Source organism: Ambystoma mexicanum, chromosome 14 (assembly GCF_040938575.1).
Source record: "Ambystoma mexicanum isolate Mex_15411 chromosome 14, UKY_AmexF1_1, whole genome shotgun sequence".
Classification (NCBI taxonomy): domain Eukaryota; kingdom Metazoa; phylum Chordata; class Amphibia; order Caudata; family Ambystomatidae; genus Ambystoma; species Ambystoma mexicanum.
In genome coordinates, this window is record NC_090940.1 from 402606322 (window position 1) to 402627784 (window position 21463).

Below are 21463 nucleotides of genomic sequence, written 5' to 3' on the forward strand. Positions count from 1 at the left end.
CAAAGAACTCCTGGCCATTAAGTCAGCCTTTAAGGCAAGGCAGCACTACCTCTTGGGCGCCAGACACACAATCACCGTAATAACTGACCACCGGAACCTCCAGTACCTAAAAACGGCAAAGGCCCAATCCTCACAACAACTACGTTGGGCTCTTTTTTTTGCTGAATATGACTACGTGATTACATTTCGACCAGGGGTGAAAAACGGGAAGGCCGATGCCCTTTCCCGTATGGGGATGGAAGAGCAAGGGTATCAGACCCCTGACCCAATAGCAATCATCCCGAGTGACAAGCTCCTAGGAATCACAGCAACCATAACTCAGAAAGAATTACATGAAGAAATCAAAAACCTGATGATTCCAGAGCAATTACAAGCATGGAGTGCACAAGGAGAACATTACATGATAAAAGATCAGTTGCCCTACTTCAGGAATCGTTTATTCTTACCAAACCAAGAACTACGAGAACAAGTCATGTCCGGTTATCATGATTCCTTGAGCGGGGGCCACCCTGGAAACGCTAAAACCCTAGCAAAGGTAAAACGAAATTATTGGTGGCCCACGTGACATTATCCAATTCATCCTATCTTGTGGAGTGTGTGCTCAAAACAAGTCATCCAAGCAGAAACCGGCTGGGCTATTACAACCATTGGAAATCCCACCAGCACCCTGGCACACGTTGTCCCTCGATTTTATTACTGCCTTACCACCCAGTCAATGGTTTAACACTATTCATGTGGTCGTGGACCTATTTTCAAAAATGGCACATTTCATTCCTCTTAAGGGGCTCCCAAATGCTTCCACTCTGGCAAAGGTATTTCTTGAAGGCATCGTACGGCTCCATGGGTTTCCTTCAGTTTTGGTCTCAGACCGAGGTACTCACTTCGTATCTAACTTCTGGAGAAAATGCTGCTCTATGTGTTACACCATTCCTGCGATGGCAGGTTAGGCGTCATTGGTCTCTGTGTGGAGGCATGTTACTTGGAAACTCCAATATGGCTAGAGAGAACTGCTCCAGCAGACTAGTTGTTACACGCTGCCAGCAGACGCACATGACTGATCACGTGACCCCTCTTAAGGAACAAGGAACACCGCTTCGATGCGTCGCTTCTGCTGAATGTGATGCTCTGTAAGTTCGCAGAGAACCCTATCCCTGTATCTGTACCATATTGAATATAATTGAACTCTCCCTTCTGACTACCTTTCTTTCCCTCTTAGAATTCTGTCTCGTCTTGGTCTCCCCGCCGTTTGCTCCTTTCTCGCTTCCCCGAGTCTCTCCCGTTCTTCTGAGCTGGGCTTCCGGTTCGAATCACAAACCCGATACAGAAGGGAAATCTGCTGCGCGGAAGTAAGTCCCTTTCGCTATGTTGACTCTCACTTTCCCCTTTTTCTTTTGTGCCGTTACTAGCAATCCTTACCTTGCTAGGTGCTCCCTCTCCTTCGATCTACATCACTCCCAGCTCCCAGGATCGATCAGCTCGAATGACCTAATTCCAATCACATCAGTCTTCAATAAGTGCAAATCTCTTCCACAAGATTGCCATTCGTAGCCCTCCACTCCATCTGTTACTTACCTGTTCTTCTCTCGTCCTATAGGACTCCTCCACACACTCGCCATCCTGAGAAGAGCCATCAACCCGAGAAAACCGGCCCAAGACGTCCAGGGTTTTTTCCCCCAGAGAGTTTCCCTGGGGTTCGTGTTTCCCTTTGCTGGTACTCTGATTTCCAGTGTTTGGGGGGGAACAGGGACTCCCGGGTGATCCATTCATTCTGCAGTTGTTGCTCCAGACGAGTTGGTGTCCGATCAGGTTAGTGTCTATTCATTGCCAGTTCTCCCTATGGACTTTGTTTATAACAATACAGTATTGTCAGTGGTTCATAGACGTTGATTTGTAACATTTGTAACAGTAAGCGACGCCAAAAAGGTTCAAAGAGACTTAGCCAGATCTGGCAGCGGCAATATGGAGCAACAAATGCAACAATTAATGGCCGCCATGCAGTCTATGTCACTAGAAATGCAGACTATCAAACAGGATAATGCCCAATTAAGACAACAAGTGACCCGAGCATTTTCAGAGACACCCCCTATTGCATTGAGCACAGGCAAGTTTGATGGAGATCCACATAAACTCAAGGAGTTTTTGGATAGCTGCACCGTTCAATTCACGTTTAAGTCCTGATTCTTCCCGACGGACAAGGATAAGGTGGGATTCCTTGTCTCACACTTGTCAGGTCCCGCTTTAGCATGGGCCACCCCCTTAGTTACGCCAGGTAACGCTATATTAGATTCTTACCCAGCATTTGTCAACAGTCTGAGAACTATGTTTAGTCGCCAGGAAATTTCCGTTACTATCCAAGAGAAACTTCTAGATCTCCGCCAGGGAAGTAAGGATCTTATTTCTTACATCACCCAATTTAAACAATTGTCCGTGAGATTGGATGGCCAGATGACGGATTGTTAACTTTGTTCCGTCGAGGTCTGTCGGTGGAACATAAGGATGAGGTCTCCAAGGTTCCTCGGCCGGCCAATTTGGCAGAAATTATCACCCTCACTATACAAATTTACTACCGGCTCCAAGAACGGGCCCATGAGAAAAAGAAACCTAAGGGAATTCGTTCACATACCAATCCACTCCCAAGTGTTTACAAACCCTCTACGGTTGAAGAACCCATGAAGATCGGATCAGTCAAAGGTCCGTTAACACTTGCAGAAAGAGAACGGAGGAAGGCTTTAGGACTTTGTATGTATTGTGGCTCCTCCTCTCACATATTACGCGATTGTCCATTAGTTCCTCCGCGTAGGACAAGAGCTCTGACGCCGGGAAACGCCAAGTCTCTGCCGTAGAGGGAACAACGGTAGGGAAATTAGATCAGGGTTCCCCTCATCGTTTAGGATTATCCCTTGAACCCTCCACCTTCAATCAGTCCATGATAGTTCTATCTTTGACCATTAGCTTGCCAGACCGATTAATTCAAGATATTCCTGCCTTACTTGATTGTGGTGCTGAGGGGAATTTCTTGGATGACCAATGTGCAGCCACAAACGGGATTGCTAGGATTCTGAAATCCTGCTCCATGCCTATTCAAGGAGTGGATGGTAGTCTGTTAGTCTCCGGGCCCATTCGGGAACAGACCAGACCAGTGACTTGCCTGATCGCTTCTCATAAGGTGAGCCTCGTTTTTGACCTGATAAAAGCTGCCCACTTCCCGGTTATTTTGGGACTCCCTTGGCTACGCACCCATAACCCGTTTATAAATTGGACAGCAGGAACTCTCTTTTTGGGTTCTGAATATTGTTTAGCCCACTGTTTATCACAAAATGCAATTGGAATTCAGATCCCGTCTGAGATTTCTGGCATTCCCAAAGTGTCCTGTATTGGTTAGTTAAAGACAGTTCCAAAATAAAATCAGCAGTACTACAAAGTCTTTTCAAAACCGCTCTTTCCCACCTTACCACCTAATCGCCGGGATGATTGTGATATCACGCTGCTCCCCGACCAACCTCTTCCGTTTGGATGGATGTATGTCCTTTTACTGAAAGAAAAGGCTGCTCTCAAGGAGTATCTCCATTCTAACTTACAGAATGGGTTGATCACCGAGTCCAAATCCCCGGCCGGCGCCTCTCTATTTTTCATTCCCAAAAAAAACACAGAAGAGCTTCGTCCATGTATCGATTATCGGGGGCTTAACAAGATCACCATCTTGGACAAGTATCCGATGCCCCTTTTCAAAGATATATTGAAAGCAGTCCAAGGAGCTGCACTGTACACCAAACTGGATCTTCGAGGAGCATACGATTTGATTCGAATCGCACCGGGAGATGAGTGGAAAACAGCTTTCCGTACCCCCTTTGGCCACTTCCAAAACCAGGTGATGCCATTCAGACTGGTAAACACACCTGCTGTATTCCAGAGGTTCATGGATCACCTGTTTGCTGATATCCTTCTTCATTTTGTAATCATCTATTTGGATGATATATTGGTTTACTCAGCTAATGAGACCGATCATATCCGTCATGTCAACATCATCCTGGATAACCTTCAGGCCAACCAGCTATATTCTAAGGCCGAAAAGTGTGAGTTTCATCAAGCACAGATCACCTACCTCGGGTTCGTCTTGTCAGCTCACGGCATCTCCATGGACAAGAGGAAGGTTTTGGCCGCCGTAGATTGGCCATCCCCAATCTCGGTTAAAGAGATCCAATGATTTCTTGGATTTGCGAACTTCTATGGGAAGTTCATTCCTCGCTATTCCGAGATTGTCTTACCCATAACAAGATTACTAAAGAAGGGTGTCACATTCTCGTGGGACGTACAGGCTCAACACGCATTTGAAACTTTGAAGGGATTGTTTACTTCTACGTCGATATTGGTCACTCCCGATCAGACTCGTCCCTTCATCACGGAAACTGATGCCTCGCATCAAGGATTAGGGGCAGTCTTATTACAACAATCAAGGCAAGGGGATGAAAGACCTGTAGCCTATCTCTCCAAGACATTCACTCCTTCTGAAGAACATTATTCTGTACTTGAAAAAGAACTCCTGGCTATAAAAAGAGCCTTTGAAGAAAGGAGGCATCTCTTACTGGGTTCCCCCTTCACTGTAGTGGTCAGCACGGATCATCAGAATCTTAAAGTCCTTCAGCAAGCTTAAACAACTAACAGCAGGCAAGCACGATAGGCACATTTCTTTCTTCCGTATCGGATCGAGTTTACTTTTTTACCAGGGAATCAGAACCTGCGGGAGGATGCTCTGTCGCACAAGAATCCTCAATCCACCAGTTTCTGTTCTGAGAAGATGTTTCCCCGAGCCCAGTTTGTTTCCGTCATCTCCGATTTTCTCCAAATCCTTAAAGTTGAGACTTCCAACCAACGCCAACAGTGTGAAGAGTTAGCTACCTCCAACCATTTTACCAGAGATCAGAATCTGTATTTCCATGCTGGCCAAGTGTTAGTTCCTACTCAACCTTTACAATTGGAGGTTCTTCGGATGTGCCATGACACCCGGGCAGCAGGACATCGAGGCATTCAAACCAATCTCGACTTGATTAAGCGTCATTTTTGGTGGCCTACTCTTCATTCTGATGTCACAGACTATGTCAAGGCATGCAGCATTTGTATTCAATCAAAAACGTTGCGCACTCCCCCTCTTGGTCTACTTGCCCGCATGCCCATACCAGAAAGACCTTGGCAGGTCATCTCTACAGATTCCATTGTGGATCTTCCCCCCTCATCTCAGAATACCACTATTATGGTCACCATCGACAATTTCACCAAATTGGCCCACTTTACTCCATTACCTAAAATTCCAGGAGCCGCTCAGATGTCTAAAATCTTAATTTCAGAAATATTTTCAAGACACGGCCTTCCAGATACTCTCATCTCCGACAGAGGTCCTCAAAATACGTCTCATTACTGGAAGAGAGTATGCCAAGTCTTAAGTATCAAGAGGGCTCTAAGTTCAGGTTATCATCCCCAGACCAACGGACAGACGGAACATCTAAATCAGACCCTAGAAGACTACCTACGCTGCTTTGTTTCAGCAGCCCAAGACAACTGGGTGGATCTCTTACCATTTGCAGAGTTTCCTTATAACAATGCCAGACACTCAGCATTGAACACTAGTCCCTTCTATTGTTCATACGGATACCATCCTTCGTTTATACCTACCATCTCCTCGGTATCTTCATGATTTCCCAGAGTAGACAGTCTGGTAGCTGATATACTAGAGGGACACCGGACTTCACGCTTGGCACTACAAGCAGCCCAAGATCGTGCCAAGAAATATGCGGATAAACATCGCCGAGATGCCCCAACCTTTAACAGAGGAGACAGGGTGTGGTTGGCTTCTCGCTTTCTCGCCAAACACCTGGTTCCTTCAAAATTATCTCCAAGATTCTTTGGACCCTTCAAGGTATTAGAACTGGTGGGACTACGGCACTTAGATTGTCCTTACCTCCCTCTTGGTCTCGTATCCACCCAGTGTTCCACTTGTCCCAGATCAAGTTTGATGTACAAGATCATTTCCCTCGATCCACCAAACCTTGACCACCTCCAGTTATGACCAGTTCTGGAGCAGAATTTGAAGTGGCCGACATCTGTGACTCTCGGTATCGTCAGGGCCGCCTCCAATTCCTCATTGATTGAAAGGGTTACTCACCTGCAGACAGAACATGGGAACCGGCATCGGGGGTTCACGCGCCTCGTTTGGTGCGACGTTTTCTTTGTCTTCACCCGGGTAAGCCGGGTTCTCCTCCCCTAAGGAGGAGGCATACTGTTACAGCATTCCTGCGATGGCAGGTTAGGCGTGATTGGTCTCTGTGTGGAGGCATGTTACGTGGAAACTCCAATATGGCTAGAGAGAACTGCTCCAGCAGACTAGTTGTTACACGCTGCCGGCAGATGCACATGGCTGATTTCAGAGGATCCTCATGGTTGGCGATTTCAGCAAAGAGCCCACCTCCATATGGGGATCCTCGTCAAGATGTCCTCTCGAACCACGTGCTCACCGTTCAGGGATCGGGTTGTGCAATACTGTCAACGTGTCGCGTCTCATACAAAGGGCCCCCCTTTTCTCACTCTCTGATCCCGGTCCGATAGCCGCACCTTCTTTTCAGCGAGGAGACATCAATCTTGAGGGTCCCTATTCGGGCGCCATCTGAAAGACCAAAGAAATATCGAGGCTTAGTACCACAAAATGGAATACGCCAATCACGGGTTGAAAAGATACAAGTATCTTTTATTCTGTACAGATTCAAAGCAAACAGATAGCTATCTGGCTCCCAACACCTCGCACTCTGTACCAGCAGACATAGTGAGGGGTGAGAGTGCTGGACATCTTAACACAGGCACATTTATACAACTTCCAATCATTGTCCAGCTCATTTCCAAACTAATACGTTACATGCTAGGGTTCGTGCCCAGTTCATACGTCAAATATTACAATATTGTACAACGGATTCAACAAGTTTGCATGTCCAGGAATTACAATAGTGACATTGGTTCTCTGATCCACAGTAAGTCTTGTTTCAAGAATCGCTACAATGCAGTTCAGCAAAAACACACGATCTGAGTTTGTACTACATTGTCTCATTGTTTATATGAGGGTGAGACTTGCGAGCGCAGACAACACTTGGATTGCAGTTCATACGAGTCACAAGGTTTCTTTGCATAGAACAGTCTGTTCTCGGTTAGCCTCAATGTTGAGACAACGCAAAGGTCGTTCGGCTCGGATGAAAGTTGAAAACACAGTCCACCATTTTATAACACAAAGCAGGAGTCAAAATCAAAATGGCGGATGATTCTTAAAATGGTGGCGAACTTGATCGAAAATCGAAACATTTCAGACGCGGTTTTCTGTGCAACGGGGATGGGCTTAGGCCAATATTCATAACAAGGCAGTATTATATGAATACAGTTTAACAACTAGGGCCATCTTCCCAACTTCTGGTGAGGTATTCATCTCTTATTATTATTATTCCATACTGAGGTGTACCAAGCAGTCTTTCCTGACCCTGTCAGAAGCTATCACATCATTATTACCTCGTAACGAGGTGTACTGCAAAGTCTTTTCCGACCTTGTCAGAAGCTGCAATCTTTTCACTTCATCACAATTCCCCCAATGTACAAAACAAGTATCCCTTCCCCTTGTTTTTACAGGTCGAGGTTATACTTACAACCGTGGATCAGCTGAGGGTCTTCGGTATCAAGTCTGCCCCAATCACCAGCTGTCCTTCACCCTACAGGGCGTCCTGTGGGTACCAGGCAGGAATTTTCTCCAGGGGGGGCTCCTGTCGATCTCTCTCTGTTCACACATGATTTTGCTCTCTACAGGTCACCTGGCAGTCTTCAGCCATAACATGGCACCCTCGACAATCCGACTGCCCTAGCTAACCGTCACCTCTGCTACCATCTGTAATGATGGCCTGGAAAATCCCAAATGTATGCACAGGATCAAGAGCCAGAAAGGGAGAACTCAATAACAGAAAGTGACAAAGTGAAAGGCAAACCCCACATTTATTAACATCCAAAATAAAGCAGGGGCAGTACACAAGCAAAAAAGGTTGTCGCTCTCAGAGTTTCCATACAAAACAACATCTTTTAAGGTGAACAATTGTCATGAATTACATTATAATACAATCTTAGTTACCGAAACCTGTGGGGTAAAGGGATTGTGTAAGGTTGATTGACTACATACACATTGTATATGGGTTAAACTTCTATTTGGACTATTACAATGTGATGGCTCCTCCTGAGACCACCTTAAATTGATAATAGTGAATGCACATCATCTCTGTACAACCCTATTGGTTGGCATAGTACATTTTGGGCAGCCTAGCATCAAAGGTTTTGATCGGTTGGCATTCTACTGAACAACCTTGAGCTACTTACAGGTCGTCGAGACATAAACCAAACAAGAGTAGAGAGAGAGAGGTCCATGGACTGCTTTCCCTTAAAAAAAAAAAAGAAAAAAGATACCATCCCTTATTCCTAGGTCATGCACCAGGGAAATTCCTCTGTAGTTGGCCTTGTACAATGCCCCATGTCTGGGAATATGTGTGAGGAGTGAGGCAGGTGGTCTATCTGTGTCAGTTAATAATCAATAGACAGTGTTGTTCAATTATGGATCACGTATGATCAGACCACGTTTGCAATTCTTTCACCCTGCATTTATTGGGATTTTAGCTAATAATAGTGCGAATGTTATTGTTTTCTCTACCACTGGGGACTCTCTTGATCCATTCCCTATGGAGTCTTGGCACTCATAATTATTCTGCACTGGGCTTACAATGGCTGGCTATTCTTCTCTTAACTTTTTTAATTAAACAGGGAGTATTCTTCTTGTGTTCTGGGAATTATTATCTCATGCCTTTTCTGCAGCATTCTGATCCTCCCTAATTTCTCAGTGACCTTGGCTTGGTCTGCTAACTACTGGCTGAGCTCTTCACAAATCTGTATTTATGTGGTTTCAGATTTTTACATTCTCTCAAAGTCTTAAGGCCTTTCATTTTCTTTAGAAGCGTGTTGGACTTCCATTTTGGAAAAGATAGCTGCCCATTACAATGGCGTTTTTATGTTAGTGAGCTATATGCGTGTGTCCTACATGCTGCATTCAGCTTATATATTGCTTTTGTTAATATTCAATATGTCTTATGGATGCAATGTTAATAGTCTTTGTGTATAAATATATATTTGACCTAGTGTTCACTTTCTTCATCTTCAGTGCATATTTGCTTCATGTCCCATGCATGCATATGTGTTGTTTCATTGTAAGTTTGATTATTCTTGCATCTTTAGGTTAGATCAAATTCATATCCTGCTGTACCCATTCAGGATATGTACGGTATGGACGCCTTAGTGAGTAACGCCTCTCACCTGTGCGATATTGGAATGGGCGGGGCTGTAGGTGTGCCTGACGTATTCACCTGTCCCTCAATAATCATGTGTCCACACTTGAATTGGCCTGTGGCCTCAGACTAAAACATCACTTCTAGATAGAGTATTGCATAAAAGAGATGCAAGTTGGGTGCTTTCAAAGACCTTAATTCATTTGACCGTATTTAACAATGCACGGTGTGTTTGTTCTAAACAGGCAGATAAAAGAGTGTTCTATTTGAAAACACAGGCCATGATTTTCTAGATATCTTTGAATCTTTAAATGTTGAATGTAACTAAATCTTGAAGCTTCTGAATCACACTTGCTATCTGTGCAAGCTTACTCAATTAATGTTATTTTGCTTGCAGTCAACTCTTAAAGTCAGAATCTCAGAATGTCTACTGCCGTTTTCTCAAGCCATTTATTTAAATACAGTATTTCATTCTATAATTGTGGTGCCATACAAATAAACTATCATATCATATAAGCATTTTACTTAAAACCTAAAAACAAATGACTGATTTTGCATACCAATTTCCTTTTCTCTATATCGTCACATTTCCCGATGGCCGACAGGCCTCAGACTGTCTCGCCTTCCTTCAGGTGCTGTGCGATCACTTTCCGGCGCTCTCCCTGCGTGACTGCCTGGCTTTGTGTCAGTCTGCTCGTACCAAAGACATCCATTTAGAGGGTGTCCTCCCATTCCTTGCAGCTATAATCATAACGAATTGTTGGCTTTGTCGTAAAGATTTAGACTAAAACGATAACTCTGTTTGATTTATAAAACTAAGTAATTTGATCCTGTGGCAGAAGTAAGTAACGTTTCTAGCCTTGCAGATCCAACCTTGAAGTCGGTATTACTTGACTAGAAGGCAATAGTCGACTTCACAAAAGTGGCAAATAGGTTTTACATATCTTGTAGATTAGCTTTAAAATCCTATTAGCAATCCCGTCGTCCTTCCTCCTGGTCTGGCCAATGGTTGCCTAGGTCCATCTCCCATTCGGTCTACATGTAATGTGACCATTTCCACCTTCTCTCTATTAAATGAGCATATTTAACAAATGTGTTTTCATAATTTTCCAACTGCCCTGCAAGTTGCATCGCGTTAGCTCGAAAGTTGGGAATTCAGCTACTTCTAACATATATAATGTGTATTCACAACATAGCATTCACGCCACTATTGTAGCTACGGATGCATGGTTCTGCTGTTCGTATTTGGTGGTGATAAATGCTCGCATTTTGCTTGGTGCCCTGGAATATATAACACTGTACTCGTCCCTGCAAGGACACCCTCTATGTAGGTCCCATATTACTTGGAGACTTGTACTCCACATATCAGGGTCTTGATCCCGATCTCAAACTGCCTATAACACCCTGAAGAAAGCACCCTTAATAATGGGTCAGAAAGATGATAAGAAATGATGAAGGAAACTAAGGGCGGTACAACTGAAACTCAAGGGAACACCTGATCGAGACTAATGGCAGGTTGAGTGGAAGACCTCGTGAGGAAATGGGTTTGCAGTCAGGATTGGTTAAAACCATCAAGCTCTTAACACTTGAACAGTTTGTTCCATCCTTATCCCCCTTTTTATGACAGATTCACGCTCCCTGTTCAGAATAAGAAATCAAAACTGCTGTAAGCCAATAGTCGTCACACTCTTCAAGACCAGTCCCGGTAGAATGTGTTGATTTTTTGCAATGCTGAAGTTTGAGATGTGAGAGCAAGAATCTGCCTGCGCATTATCTTTTACTTTAAACCACCAAACGGCATTTCAATGCATTACCCCAAGGTTTGAGAACCTCCCTGGACATCTTTTTAAGGAAACGTAAAGAACTACCACCATTTGTAAACCCGGAAAAGACAAAGGTGATGGTCTTTCACCCTTAATACAGTAGACACTGCCTGCTAACATTAGAGATAGATGCAGAAGAATTCAAGGCAGGTGGAGATTTTTGATTATCTTGGGGTACTTTTTTTAGGAAAAAGTTGAATGGACATTTCCGATTGAAAAATCAAATTAAATTCGTTGTAAATATAGTGGGCCACTAAATCTTTTTGTAATGAACTTGGGATTTGCTCCCTATCCTCTGCTCTGACTTTGTAAAACAAGTACACTCTGCCAGCCTCCACTTATAGGGCAGAAATCTGGGGGGTTTGGGACACTAGGTTCATAGAATGTACAGAACGAACATTCTTAAAACATATTTTACTATTCCGCCTAAGCCCCCCCTCAGAAACCACTATATCTAGAATTAGATGTTCTCCCAGTGGGGGAATACATCTCACTGGACCCCCTACTCAATTGGGTAAGATTGTGAGGCACAGAGGGATTGGCAAAACATAGGGAGGCCCTGGACCATTTGATGTCATTGGAGGGTGGCAAGAGAATAGCTTGGACAAGGCATATCAAAAATAATTTATTGGTGCTGGGTGGTAGAGCTTCCTGGGAGAATCCCCAGCTGATGAACGGTCAAACCCGCCGTAGAATAATCCAAACTGCGAATATGTTATCAAGAACACGTGCGGTTGAAGCAGCAAGTAGATTGAAATTGGGTCGGGAGTATTTAAAACACAGAACAGTTATGGGCTTTGAAAGTTATCTGGACACACTTAAAACCCTGTTCGAAAGAGCATTATATCTATGATTTAGGTTGGGAATATTACCTTTGGACCCAGTGTTCAAAGCCTGGCCGACCAACGATGGAGAGGATTTCCCCCTATGTGGTGCACAAACTGAGTCAGAAACTCATTTCCTTTTGATCTGTGAGAAACTGCTCACTTTGAGGCGTTATTACATCTGACCAATGTTTATATCAGAAGGAATTCAATCATCAGGAGAAGCACTAGGCTACTTCAAACTCTGTCCTGCCCCCTGGAGTGTTTGTTACTCCTCGATAAATCCATAAATCCCGGGAAATTGAGAGTAAAATGAATCAAGCATGAGGACAGTTGAGCACCCTGCCTTTAGCACTTTCGATTATTGACTGCTCGGTCTTACAACAGCAGATGGTGTGAGGCAGCGAGCTTGCTCTCCTCACTCAACCTGAAACTTGTTCTACTTACCATTGTCTGATCATTTTAATTCTAATTATATACAGACAATTGTTCAGGTTTTAGTGGTATGTCATTTTATCTTGTTTTAACTGACAGCTCATTTTGCACGTCCTCTGTTTATTCTGCACAGTAGGAGTGGAGGCATTTATTGCACATTTGCACATTTAATGAAATGTGTACACCCACTGAACTGTTGAATATATTTTGCACACTGGACTTCTCAGTCGAAATAAAGTATTGATTGATTGATTTCAATGCATTACATGAAGGTGCTAAAATACTTTTGCAACACGTTAGAATATGCAATTAGTATTTTTTTCTGACCCCAACAGAATCTATATTCAGTACATGTAACAACAACTGGGAAATATATGCAATGTCTGACTGGTGGTAAATAGATACATGGGTTTGCCCTCCTGTCCCCATGTCTGCTCCATAACCTGTGTATGTGACTAAGCTTCACAACTTGGGTAAAAAACACAGTTCTTCCACGACACTGATAATGGTGCAAGCAATATCCTTTGATGGTAAAATACAAATCTCCAGGAACTGGGAAGATCTCGCCACACTCTTACCTGCCGGCCCTTCCAATCCTTACAGAGCAGGTGCTCTACTCACTGTTGCTGCTGCACAAATTCAGTTCTGCTCGACTCTCAGATACTCCATTTTTAATCAACATCTGCACAATGACTAATGCAGTCTCTTGCTGCAGCCAGTGGCAGGCTCTGCTGTAGGGCACAGGCTCGTCGGGCACATTCGCAGAAATGTTGCTAAAATGCTGCCTGCCTCCTGCTGACCTGCACAGCACACTCTGTTCAATCTAGCCTGCTTCAGACTGAGTGGATCACCAGCTTCGTTGGTGACTAGTTGGGTGCAATTCACTATTTTGCAAAACCTCCTGTTACTTGATGCACACACTGGATTGTTTTGCAAAGGAGTGCAAGGCAAGCATTTGATTCATGCGGCCTCATTACGAGTTGGGCGGTATTCCGTGGTAAATCCCATGGAATACCTCCCAACAGAATTATCGGCGAGCATCCCTTGGACTGTGGAGCATTTTTGGTGGAAACGCTGCTGCAGTAATTCTGCTGATTTATGGTGAAAAGTGGGAGGATTTACCTCCAGCAGGATGCTGGAGGTAACCCCCCACTCCAGGGTGATACTCGTAGGATGGCGGAGCGTGAAAAAAAACAGTAATTCCGTTACTGCCATCTTTTCCTGCACCGCCATACTCATAATGAGCCCTATGGTTTTAACTGTGGCAAGCCAGACAATCCAGTTGATCCCTGGGGAAAAGAGGGTGAACCTTGTTCCTCAGGCTGCAACATGTCTACACCGCTGACTTATTCCATAGCTCTAATTGGCTTTGTGCTGATTTGTGCCTCCAATAAAAGAAAGAAAATATGGATGATCCCTTTTGTCTAGATGCTCACTTATCTGTCTATAATGCTCTCTGTTCTATATGGAAATACGAGATTCTCTGAAAGCCAAGAAACATGCAGTGTTTGTTGTCTAATTCAGATAAGAGCTTGTATCTCATGACCAACGCTTTTTGGGTATGTGCATGCACAGCTGTACAGAGCAAAGACCTTAGTTCCCTGATTTACAATGATCAGCCGTCCTGTTTGCATAACAGTACTCAAGATCAGCTTTTTATAGCAGTTTATAAAAAAGATTAATAATATGAGCCATGTGAATAACGTATGTCATTATAATTAGGCAAGTCAAAAGATCGGCAGGTTTGAAAGTTTTGGGGCTCTGAATAATTTTTAAAAACTCAAATAAGTAAGTGTACAATATTTGCTCTTCTATCCAATTGTTTCAAACTACAGGCATGTGATGGAACATCTTACAGTGAAGATCCTAATGAGGACCCACAGCTTCTGATGAAGCTAAGGATGTATAATATGCTTAAGGGATTCATGCAGGGAGAGAAATCTCCATATTTAGATAACACCTCCCGTCCAGGTGGATCTGAATACCCTGTGACGCGGCCACCAACAGTAAGTATTTTTTACGTTCTTGCTTTGACAATTATTTATATCTCGATTGTTGTACATACTTATAAACCATAGCCACTCAAATGCCACATTGTCCCAGCCATTTCGGTGTTCAAGAAACAATGTGTATTTGTGTACAATAGATGTTTTATGGTAGAGCCATCAGAGTATCTGCTTTATTTCCCATGTGGTTTTGTGTCAAGTAACACTGTCATTAATATATGTCTTTTTTGCATAGGGTACATGTGTCCACTGAATGGCTTGTTGGCACTTCTAATTTTGGTAAATAAAAAACTGAGGAATAAAATGATTCGAATACAGTGATCAAGATATGGATTTAACCAACTATATTCCCTCCTGAAATTGGTAGAAATAGGTGTTATTTGGTTTTCAAGAATGCTCTGTTTTTTAGCGATTACTTGAAACATAATATACAAAATATCATAGTAAGCCAACCCGAAAATGGTACATAAATCCGTATAGAAATACATTAGACACAAAGAGTATGGTCATAGCTTTCTTTCACAATTCTTAAAAAGAAAACTCCAAGAACCAGAATGAAAAGTCATGTGAAGCAAAAAAACATCCTGTGAGTTTTCGAAATGTACTTTCAGAATGTAGACACACAACAAAAGGAAGTGTATGGTAAGGCCACTTTCTTCTGGTCCTCAATTTACATAATACCCACTGCCATTTAAATGCTATGACAACAGCATAGAGGAGCTCATTGCTATTGGGCATAACCATCCCTCTAGATAAGTGGCTTATCTGGCCTTTCCCGCAATAAAATTATGTAAATACATAACATTTAAAATCTCTATGCGTATCATTTACACTGAGGACACAGCAGTTTCTTGTGAGGTTAATCTCTCTGTTGTCCGGTAGGTGGAACTGTAGCTTAACAAAAAGCACATTTAAGCCTAATGCGCATGCAGACTCTGCACCACCACCACAGTTTATTCATCTGAGCGGGCTGGAGAAAGGAGCAGGGTGTTCATCGGGCATAACCAAAACACTTGAGCATGAAATTAGCCCTTATCTAATATTCCACCTCATGTACTTTACCATTTCCTTTTCGTGTATTTTGCTATGCAGCACCACACCAGCACAAGCATATAACTCCAAATGCTACACCCCACCCTTGCACTTCCCATGTCAGTCAGTTCGAACGTGGTGTGTCCTCTTCCCACAGTCTGAAGCTCTCTTCTGTTTACTACTTGCCACAGCTACCCCAGATTGCGTGGCTTCACTGCATTTTCTATGCCACACATCTCCCCGAGAACCAACATCTCAGGAACAAAATGTGCCCAAAAAACATTAGTTTTGGTTCAACGTTCCACACAACACGTATTTATTTTGAGGTAAAGTGCCGATGGGCCCTGGATTCTGCAAAGATACAGGCAGCAGGTTCTGTGCTTTCCCGGATCAGTGCGTGCACATGCATCCGGTCTAAGTTCAGAGGTCGTTTTCCTGGCAATCAACGCAACGCTGGATTGGGATAACTCACTTCTAAACCAGCAAAAGGAGGAGGGGTTGAAGTCGCATTTAAGTGTGTGACAAAAGGGTTTAATTCGGGATGCAATCATTATTCTGTCACTGTTCATTTTGGGGCACATTTATCCGGAACTGAAAGACCCAAATCCTGCATAGCCCACAGTAGGGAGTTCACCATTTCAGAAAACAAAAAATGGAATACAAATAAGCTTTCAAGGCTGCGTGGCTTGTTCAAAAGATTAAAATAAGCTTGCATTGAGCTGCAGGTTTACTTTTGTCATACATAAACACGAACTGCATGACTGTCGAGGGATGATTTTAAAGAGATGATTATTCTACAAGTTCTTTGGAAATGTGTTGGAAGTAAGAGAGTTCACAAAGATGTTACGTTGTCCCTTGGTGGCTGTTGAGCCAGTCCTGGCTTCTAAGCTTGCATCTAGCCATATGGGGTGTATCAACCACTTTTATTCCCTAAAAATCAGCAAACACTCCCACAAAATAGAGTAAAAATATTGCCAACAAAAATAGGAAAGAGAAGCCTGTCCTCCTGCTACCCTCCACACACTCCCTGAATATGTTTGGACTAGTAGTACAGTAGTGCCACAGAAAGAAATACTCTTATTAATGCTTGATCTGAAGAGGTAAAATGTATATTTTAATGTGCATGAATATATTGGTGCAAAGAAAGATTTATATTAAAATGTTTCTGTTTTACAGTGAAAACATATTTTTACTCGCTCATTAAATACTACGTTTGGTAATGGGAATTACGTTTTTACTCCCTAAAAAATAATTATACTCCCAAGTTTAAAAAATAGGGAATTAAATACTCCCATTTCAAGATCTTATCTGAAGCACTGGTAGTAACGTTAATGGAAGGCGCAAAAGCCTTTTACTCATTCCATTAACGTTAGCCACATTTGTATTAATTTGTATGGCAGAGAGGAGGGGTGGAACCCAACTTGCGTTTCCTCCTCCTTCCTTCCTCTCCACCATTGAAATGCTCCAGCATTTGCTCCGGCATGGATTTTCATGCTGGCGCGAATGCTGGAGATCCCTATGGGGTCTGTCTGCTTTATGCAATAGCATCAAGCAGGCAGACCCTATAGGGATCCATTGTACATGCTGCCTGTCATGCAAGTATGACAGGCAGCGTGTTCAAATAAAACTAAACACTGTCCAAGATGCTTGCTTGCCAAGCAGCGTTTCAGTGTAATTGGGAGAGCCACTTGCTATGTGAGCATTGCAAGCGGTACTCACAATTATTAGTAAACGCTACCATGCAAATGAAGAAAATGTCCCTACGGGGAGCCACCTATGTGTATGTCAACATGTGCAGGCTCCCCATCGCAAAATTACACTTTGGCCAACATGGGCACTAGAGTGCATTAAGCATTTGTGAAGCCCTATTGGGAAGCCTTGTTGAATTTGCAGGATAGCGGTGTCCTTTCACATGTCTAACACACTTTGGCATCCTCTCATCATAGCTCTAATGGCGAGTCCAGGCTTTGAAGGCCCTAGACCCGATCCTGATGCACAAGTGGCACATGCCTTGCACTGTCTCGGATTGAAAGTCAGACTATACTAATTGCTGATTATATACACTGGATTTTTATAAAAATATTTGCATTTACCAATTTCGCCTAATCGTTTTTGCATAATGAAATTCTGCCTTGGTATATATGAAATATGTGAAGTGTAAATATAGCTGGCAAGCAGCAGAGCACTCTGCATAGCGGAGGAACTGAGAGGTTGCAGGGAGGATACAGTGGTAGCTGGAGTAGCTGCTTGGATTGAGGGAGAAGTGGAGTGGAGGACCTCCGGAAGAGGAGAAGTAGGTTTTATTGGAGCAATACAAGTTGCAGAGACATTATTCTAAGAGAAGGTTCTTTGGGTTCTTCTTGACATTTAGAATAGATGGGGCCAGTTTGATCTTTGCTGGTAAATTGTTCCAGAGACAGGCTGCACCTTTCCTCCTTTGCCAATTTCTTAGTGTTGAATCAACACTATTCGATTACATTTCCAAATGTTACCTGATTACGCATTTCTCTGTGGAGAAGACTGAATGTAATCCTAGTGTTAGCATGGGGATTGGCGCTACCTGTTTCTGTGCACTTGATAAGGGTACAGGATTTATCCTCTAAAGTTCAACCCAGTAGCCCTTTGGCTTCCCATGTGATGCAGGGTTCTCATTTCAGAGCCCCCACAATGGCATATATTACAATTGTGTCCCCACCTGTCTGGCTGGACAGATATGGATCCTCAATGTAGTATTATTAGTCTGGTTAATGACGCACATCTGCATACAGTTGTCATGGGAGGACTACCCTTCACAATGCAATCACCACACTCACTGGGCCAAGAAAGGACACATGGACTGCCGTGGTAAAACACTGGTGAAACAGGGGTTGACCAGCCACCCAAAACATGAGTCAGCACTGGGAAGGCCAGGGAAGATGCTCACATTGAAGCTCATGATTTATAGTGAATCTCACAAGATTTCCTTTGAGAACTATAAGGCCATGCCTCCTAGCAGCATGTGCCAGACATTCCAGGATTCCTACCTTGATAGACTTTTGCTTGCGCTTCGTTCCAACTGGAAGAAAAGAAGAAAGAAGAAGCAACAGAAGACACAAAAAGAGAGAAGAAACAAGACAGAATTCCAAGGAAGAACTTAACTGCTGCATCATTTCTGCATGCCCTCCTTCATATCCACACTCATTCAGGACTGAGAGCAGCAACAAAAGATAAGCAAACCTTCAGTTAACATTACAAGAGAACCCACAAATTCCACCCTGGAAAATGACGTAACTGTAGCACTGGGGTAGCACTCAGAGGGGCAAGTGGATCGTCGCTGATCTGGACAAAGAAAGAAGAAAGAAACAATATAAGATTATGTAATTGGGACACCTAGTACCTGAAAGAGCAAGAGAGAGCAAAAGCATGGAAACACAGAAATCCTGCAACAATTATAATAGATGAAACCTAACTAACGGTGTTTGTTTTGCCAGACTTATTGACTGTAGTGTGAAGAGTAACTCCACAGTTCACCGAATTGGGATCCCTCCAGTTGTTGCTAGGCAAGACTGGGAGACAGTTGAGACAACTCTCCTCTGGCTAACCTTCAGACCAATTCTGGTATTTAACATTACAGGGTAGGGAGACTGGTTGAGAGAAGGCAACAAGGAACACATAGAGTACCAGTGTTTCAACATTTGTCATTCCATTTATAGATATGCACAGGGAAGGGGAGAGGGTGGGTACATTCCATGAAGGGGGCACCCCACACTGCAAATGCAATCAGGAAAACAAACCCTCACCCCCCCATTGCACACCCTCTTGGCTGTAGGTAACATCAGCCATTTGGGGCATCTAGTGAGGGTGCACAAGTGCAGGCTGTTTCATCTCTGAATCTTTGCCTCTGGGTGATGCTGTCTGGACACCCATGGGGCATTGTCAACCATCACCAGAGAAGCCCCTGAATCGTTTTTAATATTTACTTTCACAAATCTGTATTTCCGAAAACACAGACTTCCATTCCCATAATGCACGTGCAGATATCTGGAAAACCAGGCATCCCAGTCCGGAAACTCTTTTGGAATCTGCTTTCACCGTGTCTGGAAGCAGACAGACTCATTGCAATGCACTGTAACATTCAAAACGCCTCTATAATTATTGTGCTTTTGTTTCAATACTAAAACCCCTGGAGTTGGTCAGTAATGTATCCTCTCCCAAAGTGAATTCCAGGGATTTCCGTAAAGAACACCTGGGACTGCTTGTGTGTAGCCCAATCATAGAGCCCCGCCCAGGCTTTAATTCCTGCTAGCACTGCTTATAGGTTTCAATGCCCTCATGCTCCCTGTTCTTGCATTGCATTTTGAACCTCATGCAGCTGCGACCCATTTGGAATCTCTCTTTGCCTTCATGACTATTCTGCCTTGTGCTTTACCTGTGACTCGTCTCTGCTCCACTGCTGCTTTGCTCCAATTCTTAAAGCCTTGCCTTGCAGGCTTGATACTGCACTCTGTGCCTGCTGCCAGTGAATTTTCTTCTTCACTTCATGCTGTGGGCCTTGAGAAATTAACCTGGTTTCTTGTCCTGATTTCCTGCAGCACCCAGCCCAAGCCCCTGTACTGTGTACCTGCTGCCTTAAGCCTGTGTTTCGTACGCTGTTTCAATTCAGTCCTCTTCCCTGCTTGCTGCTCTGCCCTTCCCTAGCTTTCCAATCTATTTATTCACAAGCATTACCCCAGTAGTCAGTCTCTGTTTATCTTGCTTCTGTTTTTATCCTTTTCCCTTTGTTCTAGGCCTGTTTCCCACAGTTTTGCATTTGTATAGTTTGCGTGTTTCCAGTGCAGTTTTCCACCTTGCTTTTGTTACCTAGATTTAGCTACCTTTTGCCAGTACCCTGCCAGTTATTTGTAAAATTACTCTGCTCAGTTACATTGCATTAGTATTGTGTCTCTGTTACCATGTACCAGTACCTTGTCTCTGCAACCCTGTACTAGCCAATTTCCTCTGTTACCTTGTAGCAGTTCCCTGACCCTGTTAACTTGTACTAGTTCCCTGCCTTTGTTACCTTGTACCAGCTTCTTGCCTCTGTTACTGTGTGCCCGTCCTTGCCTATGCTACTGTGTACCAGTTCTCTGCTACAGTTTTCTGTGTTCCTAGTTCCTGCTTTGCTGTTATGAACTTGTGTCCCTTTTGGGCATTTTAGTGTCTGGTCAGTGTTTTAGGGTGTCCACACCCATGCCTATGTATTTATTTATTTTATGTATTGGGTATTTGTAAGGTGCCTATACAACAAGTGGTTCCTTTATACAGAGATTGGCTTCTATACCCTAGGAGGTCATCTCTGCCCCTTCCTTTGTCTTATTTTACCTGTAGGCTGTAGTGAATTTCATGTGACAGTGTGTTGAGTTATGTTTCCACAGAAGGCATTCAGTGTATGTTCCGGCTTGACCCACAACAGTTTGTCTCTTGTAAGTAAACTCTTTGTTTGTACCTTAGGGTCCAGCTACAGACGCCACTCCTGCTGCCCCCTTCCATGGTCTTGCATGGTGTGGTGCCTGTAAGAGTAACTTGCATAGAGGTATTGAGCTTCCGTTATTTCTGTGGGTGGTCTCAAGTCCAACCTGTGTACAACTCTAGTGGAATTGACCATTGTTTGTCGAGTACATCCCTTCCCTTCTTGTTAACCATCGAGGTTATCACCTTTCTTTCTTTCTGCTCTGTTGTTGTGATTTACCTTGTCTGTTCATCCTTCTTGTTTACCCTACTGCTGTATGTGCTTGCCTGTCCCCTTATACCAGCATAGCCACCACCAATCTACCTGAGTGCCCTGTGTATTTCTGACACAGGCATCTAGAAGAAGGCATCAGCCGTCAGATCTGCGTCATGCCCGCAATTCAGAATACAGTTAGAACAATATAACAGTCAAGATGGGGGCCAAGTGTGCCAATGATCAAAGGCCAGATACACTTCAAGATTCTTGGTGAACTATTGCTTTAACTCCCAATCCCAAAGGGTAAAACTACAGA